Consider the following 11822-nt stretch of genomic DNA (forward strand, 5'->3'; position numbering starts at 1 on the left):
ACAACCACAGCTAAAACAGATCATCTAGTCATTTATTTTATTGCTGTTTGTGGGAACTTGCTGTGCACAAATTGACTGCTGCGATTCCTACATTACAACACTAAATACACTTGAAACAGAACTTCATTGGCTGTAAAGCACTTTGTAATGTCCTGGGGTTGTGAAATGCGCTGTATAAATGTAAGTATTTCTTTTCTTTCACCCTTTACATGGAGGAAGCATTGTAACTCTTGGACCTATAAGACAATGTGTCAGCAGTTGGTCATGAAATTCATCATCTCCTGTCTCCAGTTGTTCTTTTACAAATGCTACGTGCCATCATAGTACATTGACTGCTTCAGCTCATGTACTGTTGATAGTGAGCTGTGGCCATTAGCTCATCTACCCATATTAACCTATCTTCTACTTCTGTCGTCTAAAGTGTGCCACAGCAACATGCTGCTGAACAGCACACAGAGGAACCTAGTTTCTCCATTCCTGACTCACCAGGCCCCTCTACTCTTCCATTAACTCTCTCCCTACCAAACACCAGCCTGGACATACCCATCTAGGGGCAGTAGTTAGTGAAATTAACTACTGCCCCTAGATAGAGGCATACATTAAGTACATGGACAGCAGGGGAGAGCATGATAAGGGAAAATACGAAGAGATTAGGAGAGAAGTCAAAAAAAATTAGGAAGGCAAAGAGGAACTATGAAATTAAATTATCAAGGAACATAAAACAAAATAGTAAAATATTTTACAGGCATATCAATAAAAAAGGAAGGTCCGGATGGGAATAGGGCTACTAAGGGATGGACAGGATAATACCACAGGCAGTGATAGAGAGATGGCAGAAATATTAAATAATTATTTTGCTTCAGTATTTACCAGGAAGAAAGAACAGGTGGGCATGACATTGGATCAAGAGATTAGTAATGAAATAACTGCATTTAAATGAACTAATCAAACTCAAAGAGGAAAAAAACCCTGGTCTGGATGGATTACATCTGCGCATTTTAAAAGAATCTAGGGAAGAGATAGCAGATGCATTACTACACATATTGAATAATTCATTAGAAAAAGGTGTAGTGCCAGAGGACTGGCAGATAGCTAACTATATTTAAGAAGGGGATAGAACATGTCCAGAGAACTACATCGGTGGTAGGAAAAATAATGGAATCCCTACTAAAGGAGAAAATAGAAGAACATCTAGAAACCAAAAATATAATAATGAATAGTCAGCATGGATTTCAAAAGGCTTGATCAATCTTTTGAAGAGGTAACAGAGAGAGTAGACAATGGTAATGCAGTAGATGTACTGTATCTAGATTTTCAAAAGGCCTTCGATAAGGTACCACATATAGACTACTGAATAAGGTCAGAGAATGCGGAGTCAGGGGACAAGTAGCAGAATGGATAGGTAGCTGGCTTCAAGACAGAAAGCAGAGAGTTGGGGTAAAGGATAGCTATTCACGGTGGCAGAAGGTGGATAGTGGTGTTCCACAAGGATCAGTGCTGGGACCACTGTTGTTCACAATTTATATTAACAATTTAGACTTTGGAATCAAAAACACAATTTCTAAATTTGCGGATGACACCAAATTGGGGGGGATAGTTAATACTGGGGAGGACTGCAACAAATTATAGGAAGACATTAATAAACTTGCAGAATGGGCATATAATTGGCAAATGAAATTGAACTCAGATAAATGTGAGATATTACATTTTGGTAAGAAGAATAGGGAGGTCACTTATTACTTGGAGGGTGCGAGTCTGAGTGAGGTAGAGGAGCAAAGAGATCTTGGAGTACAAATACACAAATCACTAAAGGTAGTGACATAGGTTACAAGGCCATAAAAAAAGCAAACCAGGTACTCGGGTTTATTTCTAGAGGGATAGAATTGAAAAGTAGTGAAGTTATGCTAAATTTGTATCGAGCCTTGGTTAGACCACTGTGTACAATTCTGGTCGCCATATTATAAAAAGGATACAGAGGCACTGGAGAGGGTGCAGAGAAGATTTACAAGGATGATACTAGAAATGCGAGGGTATACCTTTCAGGAAAGGATGAACAGGCTGCGTCTATTTTCTCTTAAAAAGAGAAGGCTGAGGGGTGACCTAATTGAGGTCTTTAAAATTATGAAAGGTTTTGATAGAGTAGATACAGAGAGAATGTTTCCACTTGTGGGGAAGAGCATAACTAGAGGCCATAATTATAAGATAGTCACCAAGGAATCAAATAGGGAATTCAGAAGAAACAGCTTTACCCAGAGAGTGGTGAGAATGTGGAACTCTCTACCACAGGGAATAGTTGAGGCAAATAGTATAGTGTAGGAATGCTTGAACTCCTAACGAAAGTACTGAGACTGAAACTAGCAGTTAACCAAACATGGTTTAATGCACCAGTAAAAGTTACAAACAAAAACGCAGGAGAAACTCTATACAGGTCTGTACACCAACTGGTTCCACGAGGACAGAGGGGGAACGCCTCTCCCCTCTGACGTCATGACGTCATCACGTTTCCCACCGTTGGGAACATCACGTGACCTGCGTGATGACGCCATCGCGCTGGATCGCCATTTTACCGAACCCGCGCTGTTTATACAGAGCAAACACTTAAAGGTAACAAGCCCCTGTTAAAGGCAATTATATACATTACTGCAAGAGTCTCTTGGTGGCTTTGCCACATACGCCCCCCCAGAATTGTCTTTAATAAGGAAAGTCAATCGCAGAGGATGTCGGACAAGCCTGTTTGAACGACTCCTAAATTCGCGGAGAGGAAAACGCTGAGCAGCTGGTGAGCTGGAGGGGATAGCGGCCTGGCCAGGTGCGGCAGCAGCCGGCGGTCGACCCCTACGCGGTGGCTGAGCGGGCTCGACTGGCTGTTCAAGGTCCAAGTGCGCAGGCTTGAGGCAATCAACGGAGATGTGGTCCGGCCTGCCCCCGAGGTCGACCAAAAAAGTCTTAGCCCCTGTCTGTAAAACCCGGAAAGGACCCGTATACGGAGGCTGGAGCAGGCTGCGATGGGCGTCTTGATGAACGAACACGAATTTGGCCTTCATCAACTCCACTGGAATGTGGGAGGCAGGAAAACCGTGTTGCGACGTCGGAACTGGCTGGAAGCACTGGGCCGCTTCCCGGTGGGCTTCCCGCTGAGTGGCTGCGGACCACGGCTGTGTAGAGGACGGCAGGAATTCGCCTGGCACCTGGAGCGACTGGCCGTAAACCATTTCCGCGGCCGAAGCCTGCAGGTCCTCCTTTGGCGCCGTGCGCAACCCCAGCATAACCCAAGGCAGTTTATCGATCCATGCCGCGTCCAGGAGGCTGGCCCTGAGCGACGCCTTCAATGAACGATGAAAACGCTCACACAGCCCATTCGCCTGCGGGTGGTAGGCCGTGGTGCGATGGAGTTTGGTGCCTAAGGCTGAGGCCACCGCGTTCTAAAGTTCAGATGAGAATTGTGGACCGCAGTCGGACGAAATATCCATCGGAACCCCAAAGCGCGCTACCCATGATGAGATAAAGGCTCGAGCGACATCTGCAGAGGTGGTAGACGTCAGGGGAACCACCTCTGGCCATCTCGTGGTGCGATCTACCATCGTCAGAAGGTGTGTGAAACCCCGCGATGGCGGGAGTGGCCCCACAAGGTCGAAATGGACGTGGTCGAACCGACGTTCCGGTACCTCGAAGGCGGCCAAGGGGACCCTGACGTGTCGTTGTACTTTGGCTCATTGACAAACCACACATGTGTTCGCCCAGTCGTGGATGTCCTTGCGCATCCCTCTCCAGACAAATTTGGATGCTAGCAACTTCTGCGATGCCTTCACACCAGGATGCGAAAGTCCGTGTATGGCGTCGAAAACTTTCCGACGCCAGGTGGACGGAACAATCGGACGGGGGTCTCCCAAGGAGACATCACAGAGTAAAGTGGTGCCCGCCAAATGGAACGGCACATCCTTCGGTTGAAGGCTGGCGGAGTCAGAACGAAAGGCTTGAGTGTTCGGGTCGGCAGCTTGGTCGGCCGCCATTCTCGCATAATCGATCCCCAACTGCATGGCTTGGACGGTGGCGCGGGAAAGTCAATCCGCTACCACGTTGTCCTTGCCGGCCACGTGCCGGATGTCGGTGGTAAATTCAGAAATAAATGTAAGCTGTCGCTGCTGTCGAGCCGACTATGGTTCGGCAGTCTTGGCCATCGCGAATGTCAGCGGTTTGTGGTCGACAAACGCAGTGAAGTGGCGCCCTTCGAGCAGAAAACGAAAATGGCGAATGGCCAAAAACAACACCAACAGCTCCCTGTCAAAGGTACTGTACTGGCATTCGTGCCGTCGCAGCTGGTGGCTAAAAAACGCCAGTGGTTGCCACGTGCCGTCGACCCATTGCTCTTGGATGGCCCCTATGGCGTAGTCCGACGTGTCAGTCGTGAGAGCGATGGTGGCTCCTGGCAGGGGGTGTGCCAACATTGTCGCATTTGCGAGGGCGGTCTTCGTGTCCCTGAAAGTGCGGTCCATTTCCAGCGTCCAAACTACGGGCTCCTTTCCCGGCATCCCTCTGAGGACCTCGTAGAGCGGCCGCATGAGCTGTGCAGCCCTGGGATCAAAACGATGGTAAAAATTTACCATACCCAGGAATTCCTGGAGTGCCTTCACGGACTGCGGCCGCGGGAATGCGGCGATCACCTCCACCTTAGCCCGAAGCGGCATTGCCCCCTCTATGCGATGGCCTAAGAAGTCGATTTGCTGCAGGCCGAACTGGCATTTGGCCGGGTTGACAATGAGGCCGTGCTGCTGAAGGCGACGAAAGAGAATGCGCAGATGCTTGAGATGGTCCTGGGGTTGTGAAATGCGCTGTATAAATGTAAGTATTTCTTTTCTTTCACCCTTTACATGGAGGAAGCATTGTAACTCTTGGACCTATAAGACAATGTGTCAGCAGTTGGTCATGAAATTCATCATCTCCTGTCTCCAGTTGTTCTTTTACAAATGCAACGTGCCATCATAGTACATTGACTGCTTCAGCTCATGTACTGTTGATAGTGAGCTGTGGCCATTAGCTCATCTACCCATATTAACCTATCTTCTACTTCTGCCGTCTAAAGTGTGCCACAGCAACATGCTGCTGAACAGCACACAGAGGAACCTAGTTTCTCCATTCCTGACTCACCAGGCCCCTCTACTCTTCCATTAACTCTCTCCCTACCAAACACCAGCCTGGACATACCCATCTAGGGGCAGTAGTTAGTGAAATTAACTACTGCCCCTAGATAGAGGCATACATTAAGTACATGGACAGCAGGGGAGAGCATGATAAGGGAAAATACGAAGAGATTAGGAGAGAAGTCAAAAAAAATTAGGAAGGCAAAGAGGAACTATGAAATTAAATTATCAAGGAACATAAAACAAAATAGTAAAATATTTTACAGGCATATCAATAAAAAAGGAAGGTCCGGATGGGAATAGGGCTACTAAGGGATGGACAGGATAATACCACAGGCAGTGATAGAGAGATGGCAGAAATATTAAATAATTATTTTGCTTCAGTATTTACCAGGAAGAAAGAACAGGTGGGCATGACATTGGATCAAGAGATTAGTAATGAAATAACTGCATTTAAATGAACTAATCAAACTCAAAGAGGAAAAAAACCCTGGTCTGGATGGATTACATCTGCGCATTTTAAAAGAATCTAGGGAAGAGATAGCAGATGCATTACTACACATATTTAATAATTCATTAGAAAAAGGTGTAGTGCCAGAGGACTGGCAGATAGCTAACTATATTTAAGAAGGGGATAGAACATGTCCAGAGAACTACATCGGTGGTAGGAAAAATAATGGAATCCCTACTAAAGGAGAAAATAGAAGAACATCTAGAAACCAAAAATATAATAATGAATAGTCAGCATGGATTTCAAAAGGCTTGATCAATCTTTTGAAGAGGTAACAGAGAGAGTAGACAATGGTAATGCAGTAGATGTAATGTATCTAGATTTTCAAAAGGCCTTCGATAAGGTACCACATATAGACTACTGAATAAGGTCAGAGAATGCGGAGTCAGGGGACAAGTAGCAGAATGGATAGGTAGCTGGCTTCAAGACAGAAAGCAGAGAGTTGGGGTAAAGGATAGCTATTCACGGTGGCAGAAGGTGGACAGTGGTGTTCCACAAGGATCAGTGCTGGGACCACTGTTGTTCACAATTTATATTAACAATTTAGACTTTGGAATCAAAAACACAATTTCTAAATTTGCGGATGACACCAAATTGGGGGGGATAGTTAATACTGAGGAGGACTGCAACAAATTATAGGAAGACATTAATAAACTTGCAGAATGGGCATATAATTGGCAAATGAAATTGAACTCAGATAAATGTGAGATATTACATTTTGGTAAGAAGAATAGGGAGGTCACTTATTACTTGGAGGGTGCGAGTCTGAGTGAGGTAGAGGAGCAAAGAGATCTTGGAGTACAAATACACAAATCACTAAAAGTAGTGACATAGGTTACAAGGCCATAAAAAAGCAAACCAGGTACTCGGGTTTATTTCTAGAGGGATAGAATTGAAAAGTAGTGAAGTTATGCTAAATTTGTATCGAGCCTTGGTTAGACCACTGTGTACAATTCTGGTCGCCATATTATAAAAAGGATACAGAGGCACTGGAGAGGGTGCAGAGAAGATTTACAAGGATGATACTAGAAATGCGAGGGTATACCTTTCAGGAAAGGATGAACAGGCTGCGTCTCTTTTCTCTTAAAAAGAGAAGGCTGAGGGGTGACCTAATTGAGGTCTTTAAAATTATGAAAGGTTTTGATAGAGTAGATACAGAGAGAATGTTTCCACTTGTGGGGAAGAGCATAACTAGAGGCCATAATTATAAGATAGTCACCAAGGAATCAAATAGGGAATTCAGAAGAAACAGCTTTACCCAGAGAGTGGTGAGAATGTGGAACTCTCTACCACAGGGAATAGTTGAGGCAAATAGTATAGTGTAGGAATGCTTGAACTCCTAACGAAAGTACTGAGACTGAAACTAGCAGTTAACCAAACATGGTTTAATGCACCAGTAAAAGTTACAAACAAAAACGCAGGAGAAACTCTATACAGGTCTGTACACCAACTGGTTCCACGAGGACAGAGGGGGAACGCCTCTCCCCTCTGACGTCATGACGTCATCACGTTTCCCACCGTTGGGAACATCACGTGACCTGCGTGATGACGCCATCGCGCTGGATCGCCATTTTACCGAACCCACGCTGTTTATACAGAGCAAACACTTAAAGGTAACAAGCCCCTGTTAAAGGCAATTATATACATTACTGCAAGAGTCTCTTGGTGGCTTTGCCACATACGCCCCCCCAGAATTGTCTTTAATAAGGAAAGTCAATCGCAGAGGATGTCGGACAAGCCTGTTTGAACGACTCCTAAATTCGCGGAGAGGAAAACGCTGAGCAGCTGGTGAGCTGGAGGGGATAGCGGCCTGGTCAGGTGCGGCAGCAGCCGGTGGTCGACCCCTACACTGTGGCTGAGCGGGCTCGACTGGCTGTTCAAGGTCCAAGTGCGCAGGCTTGAGGCAATCAACGGAGATGTGGTCCGGCCTGCCCCCGAGGTCGACCAAAAAAGTCTTAGCCCCTGTCTGTAAAACCCGGAAAGGACCCGTATACGGAGGCTGGAGCAGGCTGCGATGGGCGTCTTGATGAACGAACACGAATTTGGCCTTCATCAACTCCACTGGAATGTGGGAGGCAGGAAAACCATGTTGCAACGTCGGAACTGGCCAGAAGCACTGGGCCGCTTCCCGGTGGGCTTCCCGCTGAGTGGCTGCGGACCACGGCTGTGTAGAGGACGGCAGGGATTCGCCTGGTACCCGGAGCGGCTGGCCGTAAACCATTTCCGCGGCCGAAGCCTGCAGGTCCTCCTTTGGCGCCGTGCGCAACCCCAGCATAACCCAAGGCAGTTTATCAATCCATGCCGCGTCCAGGAGGCTGGCCCTGAGCGACGCCTTCAATGAACGATGAAAACGCTCACACAGCCCATTTGCCTGCGGGTGGTAGGCCGTGGTGCGATGGAGTTTGGTGCCTAAGGCTGAGGCCACCGCATTCCAAAGTTCAGATGAGAATTGTGGACCGCGGTCGGACGAAATATCCATCGGAACCCCAAAGCGTGCTACCCATGATGAGATAAAGGCTCGAGCGACATCTGCAGAGGTGGTAGACATCAGGGGAACCACCTCTGGCCATCTTGTGGTGTGATCTACCATCGTCAGAAGGTGTGTGAAACCCCGCGACGGCGGGAGTGGCCCCACAAGGTCGAAATGGACGTGGTCAAACCGACGTTCCGGTACCTCGAAGGCGGCCAAGGGGGCCCTGACATGTCGTTGTACTTTGGCTCATTGACAAACCACACATGTGTTCACCCAGTCGTGGATGTCCTTGCGCATCCCTCTCCAGACGAATTTGGATGCTAGCAACTTCTGCGATGCCTTCACACCAGGATGCGAAAGTCCGTGTATGGCGTCGAAAACTTTCCGACGCCAGGTGGACGGAACAATCGGACGGGGGTCTCCCAAGGAGACGTCACAGAGTAAAGTGGTGCCCGCCAAATGGAACGGCACATCCTTCGGTTGAAGGCTGGCGGAGTCAGAATGAAAGGCTTGAGTGTTCGGGTCGGCAGCTTGGTCGGCCGCCATTCTCGCATAATCGATCCCCAACTGCACGGCTTGGACGGTGGCGCGGGAAAGCAATCCGCTACCACGTTGTCCTTGCCGGCCACGTGCCGGATGTCGGTGGTAAATTCAGAAATAAATGTAAGCTGTCGCTGCTGTTGAGCCGACCACGGTTCGGCAGTCTTGGCCATCGCGAATGTCAGCGGTTTGTGGTCGACAAACGCAGTGAAGTGGCGCCCTTCGAGCAGAAAACGAAAATGGCGAATGGCCAAAAACAACACCAACAGCTCCCTGTCAAAGGTACTGTACTGGCATTCGTGCCGTCGCAGCTGGTGGCTAAAAAACGCCAGTGGTTGCCACATGCCGTCGACCCATTGCTCTTGGACGGCCCCTGTGGCGTAGTCCGACGCGTCAGTCGTGAGAGCGATGGTGGCTCCTGGCAGGGGGTGTGCCAACATTGTCGCATTCGCGAGGGCGGTCTTCGTGTCCCCGAAAGTGCGGTCCATTTCCAGCGTCCAAACTACGGGCTCCTTTCCCGGCTTCCCTCTGAGGGCCTTGTAGAGCGGCCGCATGAGCTGTGCAGCCCTGGGATCAAAACGATGGTAAAAATTTACCATACCCAGGAATTCCTGGAGTGCCTTCACGGACTGCGGCCGCGGGAATGCGGCGATCACCTCCACCTTAGCCCGAAGCGGCATTGCCCCCTCTGAAGTGATGCGGTGGCCTAAGAAGTCGATTTGCTGCAGGCCGAACTGGCATTTGGCCGGGTTGACAATGAGGCCGTGCTGCTGAAGGCGACGAAAAAGAATGCGCAGATGCTTGAGATGGTCCTCCTTCGTGGCGCTGGCGATCAGTATGTCATCCAGATAGACGAACAAAAATTTGGGATCCCGCAGCACCGAATCCATTAGGCGTTGGAATGCCTGCACCGCGTTTTTAAGTCCGAAAGGCATGCGGAGGAACTCAAACAGGCCAAAAGGGGTGATGACCGCTGTCTTTTGGACGTCCTGGGGATGCACTGGTACCTGATGGTACCCATGGACGAGGTCAACCTTGGAGAAGATCGAATTCCCCGCCAAATGTGCAGAGAAATCCTGTATGTGCGGTATGGGGTACTGGTCAGGGGTCGTGACATCATTGAGGCAGCGGTAGTCGCCGCAGGGCCGCCATCCACCCCCGGGCTTAGGGACGATGTGGAGAGGCGAGGACCAGGGGCTATTCGACCGGCGAATAATCCCCAACTTTTCCATGGCGGCGAACTCCGCCTTAGCAGCCGCGAGCTTGCTGGGTTCTAGCCACTGTGCCCTGGTGTAGACGGGAGAGCCGGTCATCGTTATATGGTGCTCCACCCTATGTTTGGCGGTCGAAGCCGAGAAGGTGGGCTTAGTCAGCTCTGGAAAGTCCCCGAGGAGGCGGGAGAAAACGTCGGGGGGTGGCCGAGCGCAGGAGACCGAGTGCAGTGCGACCGTGCTGCGCACACAGGGAATACAGTCGAACGTGGCGGCCTGAATGAGCCGACGATTTTTTAAATCAACCAACAGGCCGTTGGCACATAAAAAGTCGGCGCCTAGGAGTGCCTGTGAAATTTTGGCGGTGACGAAGTCCCATATAAAGCGTTGGCCACTGAAGCAGACCTGGACCCGCCGTGTCCCCCAAGTACGAATTGCACCCCCGTTGGCAGCTTGGAGGGGAGAACCACGCCTGCCGGACCGAAGGTCGAGGACTGACGTGGGAAGGATGCTGCACTGCGCCCTTGTGTCGCACAAAAAACGACGGCCTGAGATGGAGTCGGTTAAATAAAGTAGTTTCCCGGAATCACCGATCGCCATCGTGGCCGCGGGGCACGCCCCGGAGTCGGTGTTCTTGACGCGCAGTTGCTTGTTCAGTGTTTTGGGCACGAAACTGCAAGGCGGACGGCAGCTTCTGGCTTTCACGCCAAACCGAGCGTGGTAATAACAGAAACCGGTTGTTGGAGGCGTCAAGGCAGGGCCCTTTGGGGCGGGGCGGGGCGTCTCGCGACGGCGCAGTGTGGTTGTCGGACCGCGTATATTTTATCCGCCTCTTCGGCGAGCGCTATGCAATCCCCGGCATCCGATCTGGCGAGGGCCGCCTGCACCTGTTCGGGCAGTTGACTGAGGAACAGTTCGTGGAACAGGAAACATTGTGGTTCAGACCCCAGGAGTGTGAGCATCTGGCTTATCAACTCCGAAGGTTTGGATCTCCTAACCCGGGCAGCGTGAGTAGGCGGCGTGCGCGCTCTGCCTTAGTAAGGCCGAATACCTGCATTAGCCGTGCCTTAATGGCGACATACTTGTCGGTGGCCGGGGGGTTCTCCAGTAGGCTGATGATCCTCGACACCGTCGAGCTGTCGAGTGCGGAGACCACGTAAAGATAACGGGTCTGATCCTGCATGATGTTGCGGAGCTCGAACTGCGCCTCCGCTTGTACGAACCAGGAGGCTGCCTGTTGTTCGCAAAATTGGGGGAGCTTCAAAGCCACTGCGTTGGCTTCCATCATGGCCCTGCGTTCCGTTTCCGCCGCGAAGAATGTCCACGAGGATTCGGGGTCACCAATGTAGGAGTGCTTGAACTCCTAATGAAAGTACTGAGACTGAAACTAGCAGTTAACCAAATGTGGTTTAATGCACCAGTAAAAGTTACAAACAAAAACGCAGGAGAAACTCTATACAGGTCTGTACACCAACTGGTTCCATGAGGACAGAGGGGGAACGCCTCTCCCCTCTGACGCCATGACGTCATCACATTTCCCACCGTTGGGAACGTCACGTGACCTGCGTGATGACGTCATCGCGCTGGATCGCCATTTTACCGAACCCGCGCTGTTTATACAGAGCAAACACTTAAAGGTAACAAGCCCCTGTTAAAGGCAGTTATATACATTACTGCAAGAGTCTCTTGGTGGCTTTGCCACAATAGATGCATTTAAGGGGAGCTAGATAAGCATATGAGGGAGAAGGGAATAAAGGGTTATGCTGATAGAGTTAGATGAGGAAAGAGGGGAGGAGGCTCGAGTGGAGCATAAACGCTGGCATGGACTGGTTGGGCCGAATGGCCTGTTTCTGTGCTGAAAATCCGATGTAATCCTATGTAAATTAAAGGGAGCACACAAGCTGATGCACTGAGCATAATTGCCTCCGTATCTTGCTGTTTCTCCTGGC

The sequence above is a fragment of the Somniosus microcephalus genome, chromosome 1, assembly GCF_052327205.1.
Source record: "Somniosus microcephalus isolate GS21.2 chromosome 1, FLI_Smic_1.0, whole genome shotgun sequence".
NCBI classification, from domain to species: Eukaryota; Metazoa; Chordata; class Chondrichthyes; order Squaliformes; family Somniosidae; genus Somniosus; species Somniosus microcephalus.